Below are 16,518 nucleotides of genomic sequence, written 5' to 3' on the forward strand. Positions count from 1 at the left end.
CTATATTTCTGTGGTTAAAATAGACTCATAGTGATACCATTTTTTACACATTTTATACCAAACTACATAGTTTTGATTTTAGCCCACTAAGAATTTACTAAGATGGCAACTCAATAACCATAAAGAAAAAAAAAAAAAACTTGGACACACATTTGCATGTAGATATGCACTATTTTACCAAAGTAAAATATATTCTAAGGGATTAATATTTAAGAATTAGGAATTTTGGCAAATTATATTTTAAAAATATTGTACAGGAAGTTTCAAAACAGTTTTAAAGCAAAGTGAAATTAGGACCCTGGAAAATCTCTTTCTCCAAAGACCACTCATAAGATAAAATTTAACCTTGTAGGAGGTAGGTTAAAATCTTTCCTTTCCTTCTGGCTTCTCTGTATTTCTCAAGAAATCACAGTAGCACTGAAGTTGAATGTGTATGTTCATACGATGAGTTTGTCACTGTATTTTATCAATAGAATGTTTAAGTACTGTTCTAATATTTTAAAAGTTGTAAAAAAAAATAAAAGTTGGATTGTTATCTTAATAATAAAAAAAAAGTAGGAAGAAATAATCATAGGCTTTAAGGTACACATAAATAAAAGAATCATGGAAAAATAAAAACACATATTTCTGAATATGATGGAAGAAAATCTAAACCAATCTACATCAGATGCATCTTCCTATTTTTATATTTTAAAGATACTCTTTCCCTTATTAAGTTAGATGCATGCACTTTTTATTCTAATTATTTCCGGGGAAACATTTCTAGAATGATTTTTAGGGCTAAATCCATTCTTAATCCCAAGCCTTCTTCACGGGTCTCCCACAAAGAAAAGATAAAAATATCACGGTTTCAATAATACTTTTTAAAACTAGGGAATATTTTCCTTCTTATAATATCTTTAAAAAAATATATCACTAACATCTTATTTACAATCATAAGAAGATGAGGTGGATCATTCAATGTGCTAGTAGAATAAAACTGCTCTGATTTAAAGTTTTAGATCATGCAATTAAAAATAATTTTCAAACATTAAAATGAAAGCCTCTCTTTCTAATTATAGCACTACAAAGTGACAAAATTAGACAAATCATACCCTATATACATAACTCACCAGAAGTATAGTAATGATTACTAAAACTTCATGAATAAGAAATAATTTATTACAATGTTCACATGTTTTCACTAATTAATTCACTTATTAAGTAATATTTATTGAACAACCACCAAATTCCAGCTGTCTGCTAAGTAAAGGAAATACGATGAAACATTAAAAAAACTAAGATCATGACATCTGTTCTCATCACTTCATGACAAATAGATGGGGAAACAGTGGGAACAGTGACAAACTGTATTTTCTTGGGTACCAAAATCACTGTGGATGGTGACCAAAGCCATGAAATTAAAGACACTTGCTCCTTGGAAGAAAAGTTATGACAAACCTAGATAGCATAATAAAAAGCAGAGAAATTACTTTGCCAACAATGATCCATAGAGTCAAATACTCTTTTCCAGTAGTCATGTCTGTATGTGAGAGTTGGACCATAAAAAAGGCTGAGCACTGAAGAATTGCTGCTTTTGAGCTGTGATTTTGGAGAAGACCCTTGAGAGTCCCTTGGTCTGCAAGAAGATCGAATCAGTCAATTCTAAAGAAAATAAGCCCTGGATATTCATTGGAAGGACTGATGCTGAAGCTGAAGTTCCAATACTTTGGCCACCTGATGTGAAGACAATGACTCATTAGAAAAGACCCTGATGCTGGGAAAGATCAAAGGCAGGAGAACGGGACTACAGAGGATAAGATGGTTGGATGGCATCACCAACTAAATGGACATGAGTTTGAGCAACCTCCAGGAGATGGTGAAGGACAGGGAAACCTGCTGTGCTGCAGTCCATGGCGTTGCAAAGAGCTGGGCATGACTGAGTGACTGAACACCAATGAAAGGAGAAGGAATAAAAGCACCAAATAAAAATGATGCAATGCATGCCTTCACAGAGGTTTATATCTAAAGCAACAAGCTGATATTAAACAAATCATACTCAGAAATGCATAGCTATAACTATGATGAAAAGTGAAAATGTTAGTTACTCAGAGTTGAGTCCAACTCCTTGTGACCCTATGGACCATATATAGCCTACCAGACTCCTCTCTCCATAGTGTTCTCCAGGCAAGAATACTGGTGTGGGTGACCATTCCCTTTTCGAGGGGACTTTCCTAACCCAGGGATTGAACTGGGGTCTCTTGCATTGCAGACAGATTCTTTACTATCTGAACCACCAGGAAAGCCCTGTGACTGTGATAAGTGCCATATATTAGAAGTAAATAATTCTATTAAAATAGTGAATGCTGAAGGATCATTTTATTATGAGAGTTGTTTTAGTTGACGGTAAAAGGTAAATGGATTTCCAGGTAGTGCAGGGGGAAAAAATCTGCCTCCCAATGTAGGAGGCTCAAGTTTCAACCTTAGTGTGAGGGAGACCTCCTAAAGTAGGAAATGGCAGCACACTGCAGTATTCTTGGGATAACAAAGGATTGGACATGACTGAGCACACACAAAAAAGGCAAATAGGAGTTAGCTAAGGAAACATAATTGACAGGAGGAAGTAACTTTCTTCACTATGAGGGCAGGAGCATTTACAGAAAATCTGTGTAAAGAAGAAATAGAGCTTGTAAATACAAGGCAGTCATTTTGCTAGAAAGCAGTGTTGGAGAGTGAACAGGAGTGAAATTGGAAATTACGAGACTCAAAATGTAAGCTTTAGATGTTCTTAGGGATAGCTACATAATATGTGGTTTTCTTTTTGTTTTTGTTTTGGAAAAATAGGGAAAAAGCACTCTGCTAAATATGGAGAACTTTGCTTTAAAAATAATATATGTATTACCTATAAAGTGTAACAGTAACAGTGATACATGAGCAACAACATAAGCATGCAAATTGCAAAAAATATATTTTTGGTTCAATTTTATATAATTCATTAAATAATAATACTTTATTAATAAAGTTAAATCGTGATTGATCATGAGAGTTTTCTCACTTGTCTGTAAATCTATTTATTAGGTCATCAGAATTCACATTTTTAGTAATTTTGTTTTCAAGTGATTGACATCAATTGCTCATGGCAATATAAAAGAACAAATGCTTTCTGAAATATTTCCTTTAAAATTTGTAGTCATGTTTCTGTTGATGCACTTGTTATAGAACTCTTGAGAGTATTTTATAGGTGTGACAATATTGGAATAAACTTCCGACGAATTATTTTTAAATTTTGAATCTTAGAATATCTAAAGATAATGATTCTCAAAGAAATCTAAAAAGATTTAACTCTTCATACAAATCCATTCTGCTTAAGTCTGGATCTAACTTTAGATGTTAATCTCATCAGTGAAACTTATATTCTTTGGACACATCCGGTAACTTGTGAAGATTTCACAAGAAACTGAAAGTGGCTTAGTGGTTTATGTAGAATCCAAAACGTTTAGGCATTCTACTGCTGTATTTTCAGTTATGAAGAAACACTCATTAATAATTGGTTTACCTGAAGCTTTGTATAAAAGTAGTTTTTTCCCATTGGGTAAATTAACATTTAAATCTGAATATATATTTCTAAGCCTCTGGATATTAGCTTTCTAGTGTTGCACACATTTTCAAAATCATGTATGCTAAACTTTGAAAAACTCATGTATCTATGATATGCTTCATTGCATTGTCCATATGTAGGCTTTTGTTTCATAATACTTTACTAACAATATTTACTGGCTTGGCCCTGATGGATCCTGTCCTGGTGCTCGGGCTGAAGAGTTAATATTTGCACAAATGACATTTGACATCCTCTGAGGACAGATGGGTAGCTGACCTCTCATCGTGGATCTTGACATTGACTACTTTCTCATTCCCTTCCTCCCCTGAAGCCCTTGCTGTCATCCTCTGATGTTTCTACCGCTGTTGCCATTATCACCTTTATCACTGATGTGCCACCCTCCTCTGGGCCTCAGCTCTCAGGACTCACTCCCATGAGGCACACGGGTGTACATGATACCACCTGTTGTGCATGAACGTTGCCTGCATGGTGCACAGACCTGAGACCGTTTGTGCACAAGCAGCTGCTGCTGAGCCGGAAAAACTTGTTTGTGCTTCTACCCAGCATATCTCCTCTGCTTATGTGCATGCTCCATTGTCCCTGTAGATTTTTCACTTACAAAGTGCAAATTCAGAAACAAAGTGATCAAGGATTTCAAGATAGCCACAGTAGAGCATTATATCAAACATGAGGCAAAACTCAGCATGGGATCCTGTGTGACTGGGCTGCACAATGCTGAAGTCAGCCCTGGATGCCCTGTTAAAAAATTGCTGATAAAATGAGAAGCCTTGGAAGTACGAAGCAGAGGGAATAAATGGCATAGAGACATACCAGTTTTTGTAGGGTGAAAAAAAAATGAATTATATTTAAAAGAAGAAGCTTCTATGTAGGCAGACTTGTTATCCAAAACAGGGAATGCATGATTATCTGAGCACAGTTTCCTTGTGAGTACCCTCCTGTGGGTGTGAGGGGGAGCAAGGACAAGAACTTTATAACTACTGTATTCTGTCCTCACACCACATGTGGACCTGCCCTAATCCTGTGTAGGTGGCTCTCCAACACCCACAAGCTGCTAATTGCTATCTAAAGAGCTCCCTTCTGCAACTGCCACAGTTCTATCTCAACTAGAAGTGAATATCCCACAGAGACAAAGTCACACTTGCAGAGAATGGAAGAATGGTTCTCGAGCAGAAGAAACATACACAATTTTTATGCTATTTTAGGGAAAGAACAAGGAGTAGCTTTAGTTCATTAACAAGTTCAGACTCCTCCTTTGCATACACTTTAGCTTCTTAAGAAACTAACATTGGAGAAAAAAAAAATTAAAGGTATTCAAAGCACTCTGGTGGAGTGGAGGGATTTACATACACACTTCTAGTGTACTCTTTTCTTGGGAACGCATACATTCTGGTAGAGTAGGTGCAGCAAGCTGAAGTTCATTATTAACACTGAAATACTTCTTGGTATTTGTAGAAAAGTGAGATAATTAGGGCCTGAATTATAATGAATTAAAAAGGATGTCGACTGTGCTAGACTCTATCATTTGTAAAACTTTGAAATTCTTTAAGGCTCTTTCTCTGAAACAAAATAGGGGGATAGTTATTCCTTTTCATTTCACATAATTATATTTTTCTTGCCTATTCCTTAAGTATTTATAGAAATTCTGCAGTAGTAGTTTAAAAATTTAGCATGAATTTCCTGGAGACTGTGTTCAAAATGTAAATTTCTGTGCTTCTACAAGAATTACTGATTCAGCAGGGTTGCAGGGAGAATCTGGAAATTGATTTTTAACAGGTTGCTTCTTCAGATGATTTTGATGTGATCAGTCCAGGTCCATGTTGAGAAATATTGCCTTAAGTTTTGAAATTTGAACCTGAATTTTCTATTTTAGGACAGTCCAAGCTATGTAAACTATATTGTCATAAAGCCACCAATGCTTTGGTTTCAGGAAAAAAAGTCATATCCAGTAAAATGTTACTGATTAGTGATGCTTCAAAAATAAACCAAGATGAACTTCTCAGGCTATTCAACTATAATTAATTCTGTATACTTTGTTTGCTTTTAGAGTTTCATAGTACATTTTAGCATATTAAAGCTCTGAATATTCCTGCATTAAAAAATCTTTTAAAAATTTATTTAATTCTAGATTTCCTGCACTTACTAGATATGGAACATTTTTAATTCATGCAACACCTCTTAATATATCTTGAGATATAAAGAATTCTAAGAAATAAAGTTTGGAAATATGAGAAACTCTTTCATGGTTAAAGAGAGTTAAAATACACATACATATGCATGTATATGTTTGTATATTTAGCTTACATAATGCATATATAAATATATATTTATGAGAAAATCATGTAAATTTTAACTCTGAAAAATTTTGGAGTAATTTTTAATATTTAAGATGAGAAAATTGGTTTATTGTTATGTTAAAAAGATCCTCTTATCATTTAAAATACATTCTGCAATATTTATAAATGGAATTATAATGTTTATGATTTGCCTGGAGATATTTGGATGGATTTGGGGAAAGTAGGCAAGGGTATGGGTGAAACAAGTCAGATATGAGTTGCTAATGATCAACCCTGATTGATGAGTACATAGTGTTTCTTATACTACCTTCTTTACTTTTTTGCATGTTTCTAATTTTCAGTAACAATAAAAGAAAGACAGAAAGAAAATGATGGGGATAATGAATATTTACATACTGAATAGGGAGGCACCTTTTCCATTCAGCTTTTAGAGTAATGACCACTTTTTGAAGGTTATTTTAAGTATGAATGGCATGAGTTAATGAAGAATTCATAAAATAACAGAGTTTTAATATTTACCCTTTTCAATCTATTTCAGTGAGATTTGTATCATATGAAAGCAGCTTGATATAACAATCCTACCCCTAAGAAGTGTAAAAAAAAAAAGACTTAATGAAATACATAATGCTTTTGATGAGCTTTACTCAAATTCATATTGTCAAAATAGACAATGATGTTTCCAGAACACATCTTTAGTTAAGAGAACCTCAGGTGATGACATGAAAACTATCATCAAAATATCTCAGAATTGTTTAGCATTATTTCTTTAAATATAAGTGTGGCTTGTTCCTATATGAATGGCAAAACATACTATTACATATCAAGATCCTCTGGTATATTTTTACAAGCCAAGGATGGCAATCCATCATGTATTAATCTTGCCTAAGCATCTAGGAAATATTACTTTGGGTCACTATTTGTTTCTTTTGTAGTTTTAACAGTGAAAATCTCCATTTGTGAGCGATAGTCTTTCAGTGACATTGTTCAGAATAATAATGGCTCAGGTGGTTCTGAAAGTATCAATTTTTCTCAAAACACTGACATATCTTAAGAAAATCACCAAATCTTTATCCCTTTGTAAACATGTGAGTCTGCCTTTACTTGTCTATGACATTATTGAAAATGTTGCTAAGATACCAATATAAAGGAAACTAGTATATAAATAGCACTTAAAACAGGTGATGGAATTCTCTGGTATTTTCTCTTATTAGTTAACTTGTGAAGACTAGAAATTAAAACTTTAGATTTGGATCCTCAGAATCTCAATTAGTCTCATATGAACATAATAACTCTTCCCATTGTTTTTAATTTCTTCTTCCATTTATGTTCTTTTCTGAAGATTTTAGTGATGAATTTTCTGAGGTTTTGTTTGTGTGAAAGCATCTCTGTTTGTCTTCATTAAAGAGGATATCTTTTCTTGGAATAGAATTTTATTGTATCATCTAAAAGACAGTTAAAAAGGTCTTTCTACTATCTTCTTGAGTCTTTTAATTTTCTTGTTATGTTAACTGTAAATGTCTTTGCTTTTTTTTCTTTTTTAAATTGGAGTGATTTTTCCTCGCCTTTGGTTTCACTACTATGTGCTTATTTAGCTTTTTCTTTGTGTTTATCCTAGTAAGGCTCATATGATCTCCTGAATAGATGACTGCTGTCATTTAAAGTTTTTTTTTTTTAAGTTTCTGGCAAATATTCCTTCAAATTCTCCGTTCCTCATTTTATTTCTCCCCTCTCTGCTCCTTTTGGAACCAAGATTTCACACATGTTAGAGCCATTCACCATAAATAATATCTTGCTTATGTTCTTTTTTGTCTTTCCTATTGCATTTTTTTTCCAATCTGGATATTTTCATTTCATACATCCTCCTCTTTACTAATCTTCTTTGCAATATCTACTTGGCTGTAAATTGATCTATTTTGTTCTTAATTTTAGCCTTTGTACTTTTCACTTCTAGAACTTCCAATTAATTTTTTTTTCAGGTATTCAGTATTCTTCTCTTCTGAAATTCTCCATCTGGTTCTCTTTTTGAAAAACATACTAATCACAATTGGGGCTTCCCTGGTGGCTCAGCAATAAAGAATCTGTCTGCCAATGCAGGAGACACAGGTTTGGTCCCTGGGTGTGGAAGATCCCCTTTGAGAAGCAAATGGCAACCCACTCCAGTATTCTTACATGGGAAATCCCATGGACAGAGGGGCCTGGCGGGCTAGAGTCCATGGGTCACAAAGTGTTGGACAAGATTTAATGACTAAAATGACAGATAATCCACAATTATTTTAAAATCCTTGTGTAACAACTTCTACCTTTCTATCAGTTGTGATGTCTTGTTATTTTCTGATATTTCTCTGGGTTTGGGTCATTTGGTCCTGGCTCCAGCTATTGATAATAACATTTTATGAAATATCAGGCACTGTGGCTCAAAATGTAAATAGTTTCATTTTATTACATTTTCCCAAGAAGACTTAGTCTTTAAGCAGGCATTTGGAAAAAGAGCAGAATCTAGTCAGGAATTGATCAATTTGAGTCTGCAGTCAGTGACTTTAAGTCCTGGACAGTTTTGTTCTGTTTTTATTACCAGGGCATGGTCCCTTAGGTATCTTGATTTAAGACTGAATTGCTTAGCTGACCTTATTCTGTTTGGTTGATTCTGAGCTCAGCTTTTTATCCTTCTGGCACTGTGAGACTACCAAAATTTCTGTTTGAGATTTTTATTTAAAAAATATTTTTTACAATATTTGTGATTGATATTGGTGTGACAAAGCTGCTTCAACTAGTCAGGACAGAAGTTTATCCATGTTATTAATGTTTTATATTAGATTATGTGTAGTATTGGGAATATTTAGGCCATTTAACAGCTTGAGCAGTATGATGATTCATGTCATTTGGAGAAAGAAGTGAGTGCTCCTTAGGACACATGTAGAAACTCTTAATGAGTATAAAACTATACTAATTGTAAATTAGTACAGAACCCATACAGTCTTCCAGGTGTACATCAGAATGGGATTGAGCAAATAAAACAACACTGAACTGAAGAGCCTTTAGAAGTGTGAAGTTGCTCAGTCATGTCCAACTCTTCGTGATCCCATGGACTGTAACCTACCATGCTCCTCTGTCCATGAGATTTTCCAAAAAGAGTACTGGAGTGGGTTGCCATTTCTTTCTCCAGAGGATCTTCCTGACCCAGGGATTGAACGTAGGTCTCCCACATTGTAAGCAGATGCTTTGTCATCTGAGCCACCAGGGTAGTCCTAGGATCTCCATAAAAGAAGCAAAAATCTCATCTACAATTTAATAGGAATATTCAAGCTTCTAGAAGGGAGACAAAGATGGAACTGAGACTCATGTTTTTGAGAGTATGGTGAATCCCTTAACTTCAATATTGTCATCATTTTCACCTAGATAATTTTTTGTTGCAGGTATGTGTCAGTGGATTCAGAGGGAAGTGAGGAGGCTGTTCTGTGCATTATAGAATATCTAGCAGCATCTTTGGCCTCTATGTACTAGATGTTAGTAGATCCTTCAGTTGTGACTATCAGAAGTGTCTCTTCACATTGTCCTGTGTCCTCAGGAGGCAAAATAAACTTAATTGGTTGTCTCTGTTCTAGAAACATACTTTGGGAAAGTGACAATAATAGTTTAACTAATATTTGATAATTGAAGTGGTGGAAAGTGGTTCAATTCTTTGCATATCTTGACTGTTGAGGCCATTTTTGGAAAATGACTTAGAATGACTACAAGAATTTGGCTTGAACAACTGTCATTGTAAGTTGTCATTCACAAAGTGGTGGAGGAGCATGTTTGGGATGTGAGAATTAGGAGGTCAGTGTTAGGATGTAGCAAATTGATAAGTGAACATGATTAATTGCTTGTTGGATTTTGGAATTAAGAAAAATGCTTAAATTGGGTTATCATTTTGGGAATTAGCTTATAGATGTTATGTTAGACGATGAGACTAGATGAGCTACCAAGTGAATGGTAGTAGCTGTGGCAGAGAATAAATTCAAAGACAGTTCCCTAGCATATTCCAAATTAAGAAAATTGATAAGATTACGAGGAACTAGCAAAGGAAATTGAAAATGAGTGACTCAAGATGTTAAAGGAAAATCTGACAAGTACTGTGTCTTGGCAACGAAGTGGGAAATGTATATCAAGAAGAATGTGATCAGTAGTCTGATAGAATAAGAAAGATGAAGGCTGAGAACTGACCACTGGACTAAACACTGTGGAGGCTGCTAGTCACCATGTTAAGAGCAATTTTGATGCCTGGTTGCATGGATTCAAAACAGAATGGACAAGAAGGATTGAAAAACGCAAGCTCATACAGACAGATTTTTAAAAGAGCTTTGGTATAAAGGGGAAAAGTCCAATATGGCTGTAGCCATAAGGTGAATCATGGTCATAAAATGACTATTTTTTAAATTATGTGAGTATAGTGGTGGGAATGATACCTCAGAGGGGATAATAGAGATGAAAAAGACAAAGTGAGGGAGAGGGACGAGAAAGGGGAGGGAGAGAGAAAAAGAGGGAGAGAGAGGGAGGGAGGTTTGAGAGAGAGGCTGAAAGAGACAGAAAGGGAGAGAGAGAGAGAGAATATCCCTGAATGTGAGAAGGAATTAATCTACTGTACAAGTGGAAGAGGTGAGTTCATGACCCATATCTCCCAAATTGTGCTTTCCAGTTTACTTGATAAATTTTGTTTAAGCAAAACATAGCTAAAACTTGACTTTTTCTAAATATTAGATGAAAAAAATAGTATCACAGTAAAAATATGATGTACAATATACTGGTAATGATAATTGAGCATATGGTATTTACTTCAAGTTCTTCATAAATATCTAGTAAATGATGCCAAAGAAATTTATTTTCTAAGATATAAATCCACCAAAACAGAGATCAAGAGTGGAGACAAAATTTGAGAAACTGTAATGAATTTGAATGATTTCTAATTGACTTACTATAAAGGTCAGTCACAGGCTGGCAGTGGGAAGACAGAGGAGAAAACTTATTTAGCATGTCTTTATGTATTCATTCATTTTGGAATTAATGTATAGGATGTTATTTGGTTTCTAGAGTATTTTCCCATCTAAGAAGAAAACCAGCAAATTACTTTGCTGAGAGAATATAAAACATAGGGTCTTTGAACTGTCTATCACCAAGCACAGTTGAGGGTCAGGGAAATCCTACTGAAAATAAGGGAATTAAGGAAATATGTACACAGTGAGTGCTGAGATTTGTGTGTTGTAACCCAATTCAGCTCTGAGAATGCTGTCTACTTGGCCTTTGTTCTCCAGACAGGAAACCTGGGAGGGAAGTGAGGGACAGTTGTCCTAGAAATCTGATGAGCCTGAAGAGAAAATACTCCAGTATTTTTCTTAGGGTTCTCCAAAGAAATATCCTGACCAGATCATCTAAATATGAAGTTAAATCATTCAAAATTCCCACTCTTGATTAGAGCTTTCTGTAAGATTTTTAGTGATCTAAATATGAGCAGACAACAGTTCCACAATGTATCTTCAAACACCTCTTAATAAAGGATAGGACTTAAAGAGAAAAGAAAGTAGTTTGGGAAAAGAGAGACCTTGCAGGAAAAAAAAAAAAAAAAAACTAGAAAAAAGAAAAAACTACAAGCAATACTTCCAGAGGAAAGGAAGAAAAGAGCAAGATATTATTTGAAAGAATAGCCAGAAAATAAAAAGACACTTAGAAAAAAAATTTTTTAAAGCAAAAATACAAAAGAAAATCTGGAAGGTAAAGTTGAGAAAATATCCTAGAAGGTAGAGCAAAAACAGCTATAAAATGGATGTGAGGATATAGAAACATTATATATAACATATATACATATATAAAACATATAAACATGTAGACTATGCCTATCTAATAAATGGGCATTTCAAAAAAGAAATGGAGTAAATTATGACTTAGAAAGATACCCCAGGCCCAAAGAGCTATGAGCTTCCAGGATGACAAAGTGCACCAAATGCCCTGTAAAAAGGCTGAAAATAGATTCACACCAATCATCATGTAATTGATGGACACTTGGGGGAAAAAAAAGACTTCTAGACAGAGAGAGAGAGAAAAGATGTCACAAACAACAGGTCAGAAATCACAATGGTTTCAGCTTTTAGAGCAGAGTAAGATTACCAAATTTATGAAAAATCATGATTTTCAATCCAGGATTCTATTTCCAATTAAAGCATCAGTCAAATGTAAGCTTAGGGTAAAGACCTTTCCAAACATGAAAGATCTCAAAAAAATACATTTTTATTGATTTCTTTCTCAAAAATCCAGTTGAAGATGCAGTCTATTCAAACGAGGAAGTGTGTCAAGAGAAAGGCATGGTGCTTAGGCATCCAGGCTCCCTGACAGAAAGGCAGATCAATATCAAAGGAAGAAAGTAGAGATAGAATTGAGGAACGAATTGTTGTCAGGTCCATAGAAAACTAAGCAAACAAACAAGAAAATTACTAACTTTAGGGAAAGCAAGCACAGGGAAATCAAAGCTAATACGCTGAAATAAACCCTACAGAGAAGACAAACAAACAAGGAAATTGGTGTGATGGAGTCTAATTCCCCACCTCTAGCAAGACAGAAATGGAGGAGTTTTTAATCTTTATTTAATATACTTTTCCTCTCTGTACCTATACTTTCAGTAGGCTTGGTTGCTTTATAATCTCTTAGCCAGTGCAAAATGATCTGCTCAGACATGTGTTCTTCAGATTAAAATCTATGTGCAGTGTTTCATATTCATATTATATTCTACCACAGGCAGAGAATAATTTAATTCCAATGCACAAAGCAACCATGGTCAATATATTATAGTTTCCCTGCAGTTACCATTACCCATTTATCTTCCACTTCAATATTTAGATGATTTGAAGCAAATATTAAAAGACTACTCTGAACCCCTGAGTAAAAGAAACAAATGAAGAACCATCTGGAGAAAGTAATTGTCTTAAATTTAAGTTGTCTAAATGAAAAAACAGGTCTAAGTATCATGCAAGGTAACAGTGAAAAATTCCCTAGCAAGTAATATAAAATGTAAACACAGATCTTCTGTATTAACAAGTAATCAAAACAGGGCCTTACATCTGTTTAAAAAGAGCATGCACTGTAGATTCTGCTTAATGAATTAAATATGCCAACAACTCACTTTCAAAGAGATTAACACATAATAGGCAATGATATTTATGGATCACATTTATATTTCCTATAAATAGATAATGTTCACTCAGTCCTCCAACTGTAACTTTATTCTGGGTTGTAGTAAAACAGCAGGTTAAAGTGTTCCGTAGCTTTATAAGAGATGAAATTAGAAAACTTTAATTTTGCCTGGCTACAGGACCTAATAGAAAATGTTTCCTTTTGAATGTTTGTGTTAGGTCTGCATGCATCCATGCTAAGTTGCTTCAGTTGTGTCCGACTCTTTGTGACCCTACAGACCGTAGCCCACCAGGCTCCTCTGTCCATGGGATTCTCCAGGCAAGAACACTGGAGGGGGCTGCCATGCCCTCCTCCAGGGGATCTTCCCGACCCAGGGATGGAATCTCTGTCTCTTATACTGGCAGGCAGCTTCTTTACCACTAGTGCCACCTGAAAAGCCCTATGTTAGATTTAGGGAAGATGAAGTAAGAAAATAAAATCCAGAAGAGGAAAATTAGAGTCAATTAATTCTGTTGATTATTTTTCCCCTCTGCACTCCCTCACCCCTTTTCCTACCCTATTCATTTTCTTGACTTGAATGAATTTGCTAATAACTCTTTCTTTGAGTATTCAGGATCCATAGACTGAAAAGCTTGCATATGCGTGGTTTTTTTTTTTAATGTTGTGATGACACACATTTTTCCTTAAAAAAAGAAAAGCACTAGAGCTTGAGTGACCACTGTGCTAGTTTAGAAATAGAAAATCCAAGGAACAGAGAAGTCTATTCACTACTTTAGCCTCAGAATGGAATCATGGCAAAAAAAAAAGACTGAACTTCCAATTGTTAACCAAATACTTAGGATACAGTGTGAATAAATTTGAGAGGGAGAATGGAGGCAAAGGTATTTAAAATTCAAGATTTTTTTTTTGTACTGCACAGACTAAACCCACTGTTGGTAAAGTTTTGCTTAGTTTTGCTCATTTTTTTTTAATTTTTATTTTTTCCCATTTATTTTTATTTACAATATTGTAGTGGTTTTTGCCGTACATTGACATGAATCAGCCATGGATTTACATGAGTTTTGCTGATTTTTAATAAAGAGAAGGTTGATGGCTAGTGGTTTAAGTCAAGTGAGGGAAGTCAGATACCAAAGAGTGAGTATGTACTGTATGATGGTATTTGTATGACATATATGGCAGAAAAAAATCATGACAGTTGTTGCTTCTAAGAATAGAGTGCGGCCAGGGAGGGACGTGAGGGAACAATCTATGTGAAAGTGAAAGTGTTAGTAATTCAGCTGTGTTCTACTCTTTGCAACCCCATGGGCTGTGGTCTGTCAGGCTCCTCTGTCCATGGAATTCTCCAGGCAAAATACTGAGGTGGGTTGCCATTCCTTTCTCCAGGGGATCTTCCCAACCCAGAGATTGAATCCAGGTTTCCAGTATTGCAGGCAGATTCTCTACTGTCTGAGCTACCAGGCAAGCTGATAATGTATTTTGGTAGACTTTGGGGTTACAGGGGTGTATGCATTAGCCAAAATTCAGCAAATGTACACTTAAGACTTATATGTTTCTTTACATATGTAAAGTTTACTTAAATGATAATGAGTGTAATCAAATATTGAACTATATTTAATAAATTAAAATGAAGTATTTAGAGGGAAGTACTAATATCTGCAAATTACTGTGTCTTTTTCTGAACTTTAAACAATGCCATGTGAAATTATCTCATGTAATTATTATTACATAACTACTGGAGTGTAAAAAAGAAGGATAAAAAAGAGTTCTGCCACTTAATAACACAAGGACCTTGTCAAGTAATTTTAGCCCTCTATACCTCAATCTCTAATGATCACTTGCATCAAAGTGTTCTTCTGAGGATTCAGTGAGATGACATACATAAGGGACCTGTCACAATGCCTGGAGCAGAGTATGTACTTGATAAAAAATATTAATGATGATAATAAATAATGCAACATTAATAACAGCAAAAACAAGCTCTTTAGGATCTTATGCTAGTTCATAATTGAACTAATAAATCTAATTTCAAAGTCTCTGCTTTTCACCACTTTAAGAAGTGGTATATGCTCATCTATTTGACTGCTTTAATTGGCACAAACCACAAGCTATACATCCCCTATTTCTATTCAGAGTAAATAAAACAATGCAAAATTTTCACCAAGAGTAGGTTTGGTGACAATTTTCTTGAATAATCAAAAAATGTGCAAATTTATAATTCATTAATTATAATTAATATACAATGCCCATCCTATTATATATTGTATAATATATATTTAAAAGAAAAAAAGCTGCTTAGCATACCTGGAAATTTTATTTGAGTGATATGTGCTAGATTTTTAAAAGACTATGATCTAAATTGTTATGAAGACCAAAGTATTATTGACATTATTGGGTTTCCGTAGATGAATGCTTTTGTTTTTTTTCTCCTTTATTCTTGAAGAAATTATGAAATTCGGGTCTCAAGAACTCACTTGGCATTATTTTCAATGTTGGAGGGGGAATGAAAACTTCATATCTAGACAGTGTAAAAATTCAGCATATATTTTTTCACGTTACAAATACTTCCATTAAAAAATTTTAAGTCAAAGTCTTTTTTATATTAAATCTTTTAATTCATTCTTTGTAGAAAATTGTAGAAAATGTAGAATTAAACATTTGGGGAAAGACATTAGCAGTACTCGGAAAATTCAGCCACTACAAAATAATGGATATATTCCATTGTGTCTTGTCACCTCTGTGAAATTGTATTTTTGTTTACTCAGGAAAGCTGGGCTTCTAGATACAGCTGAGTTAAACACCTCAAATCTTTTAAACTGCCATGGAAAGCCACAAGGCCTCCAATTATCTGCCTATCTTCGTATTTCTCTTAGTAAGTGTAGAATCACATTAGTGAACACCCTCTTCTGCTGGAGAAAATGGATAGGCCACTCTCCATGCTGGTATAATAAAGACTTCTATCACAAAGAATAAACAACTAAATGAGCAGCAATAAACTTAATTTGCACATTAGATATGCTTTTCCAAGTTCCGACATTTCAGTTGAAAATAATGCTGAAGCAATGAGGCCTATAATTGAACATCCAAAACTTCTCCAGTGGGGAAACAAAAACAAATGTTGCCTGCAAACAAGATAATTTCTAGAGCCTGCTGTTTCTGTGCTTTTTAATAATTTTCCAAATGCCAGATCAAATATTTTTCCTTTTATGTGACTTTCATATACCTCTTAGTGTATGCACACATTGTAATTTTACAAGTCCTCAAAACGAAGACATTTAAACTCTCTTTCCTTTCAATTTTCTGTTCGTGCCCATGGAACGTGTCCTCAAATTACACTGGGCATCTTCTGAGGCTCTGGCAAGGCTGGTGCTAATTGCACTTCCAATGTTTGAATGGCAAATTGCTTTATCCTGCTGCATTAGTGAAATAGAAATTTCCAACATACAGTGTAGATAACTTCAGAATCCTCTT

At 34.5% G+C, this 16,518-nt stretch overlaps 1 protein-coding gene across 1 annotated transcript in view; it reads right to left on the reverse strand.

The window, feature by feature from the left end:
* The window catches only part of CNTN6 (contactin 6), a 161,955-nt gene that overhangs the window by 27,353 nt on the left and 118,084 nt on the right, over positions 1–16,518 (reverse strand).

Source organism: Muntiacus reevesi, chromosome 4 (assembly GCF_963930625.1).
Source record: "Muntiacus reevesi chromosome 4, mMunRee1.1, whole genome shotgun sequence".
NCBI lineage: Eukaryota > Metazoa > Chordata > Mammalia > Artiodactyla > Cervidae > Muntiacus > Muntiacus reevesi.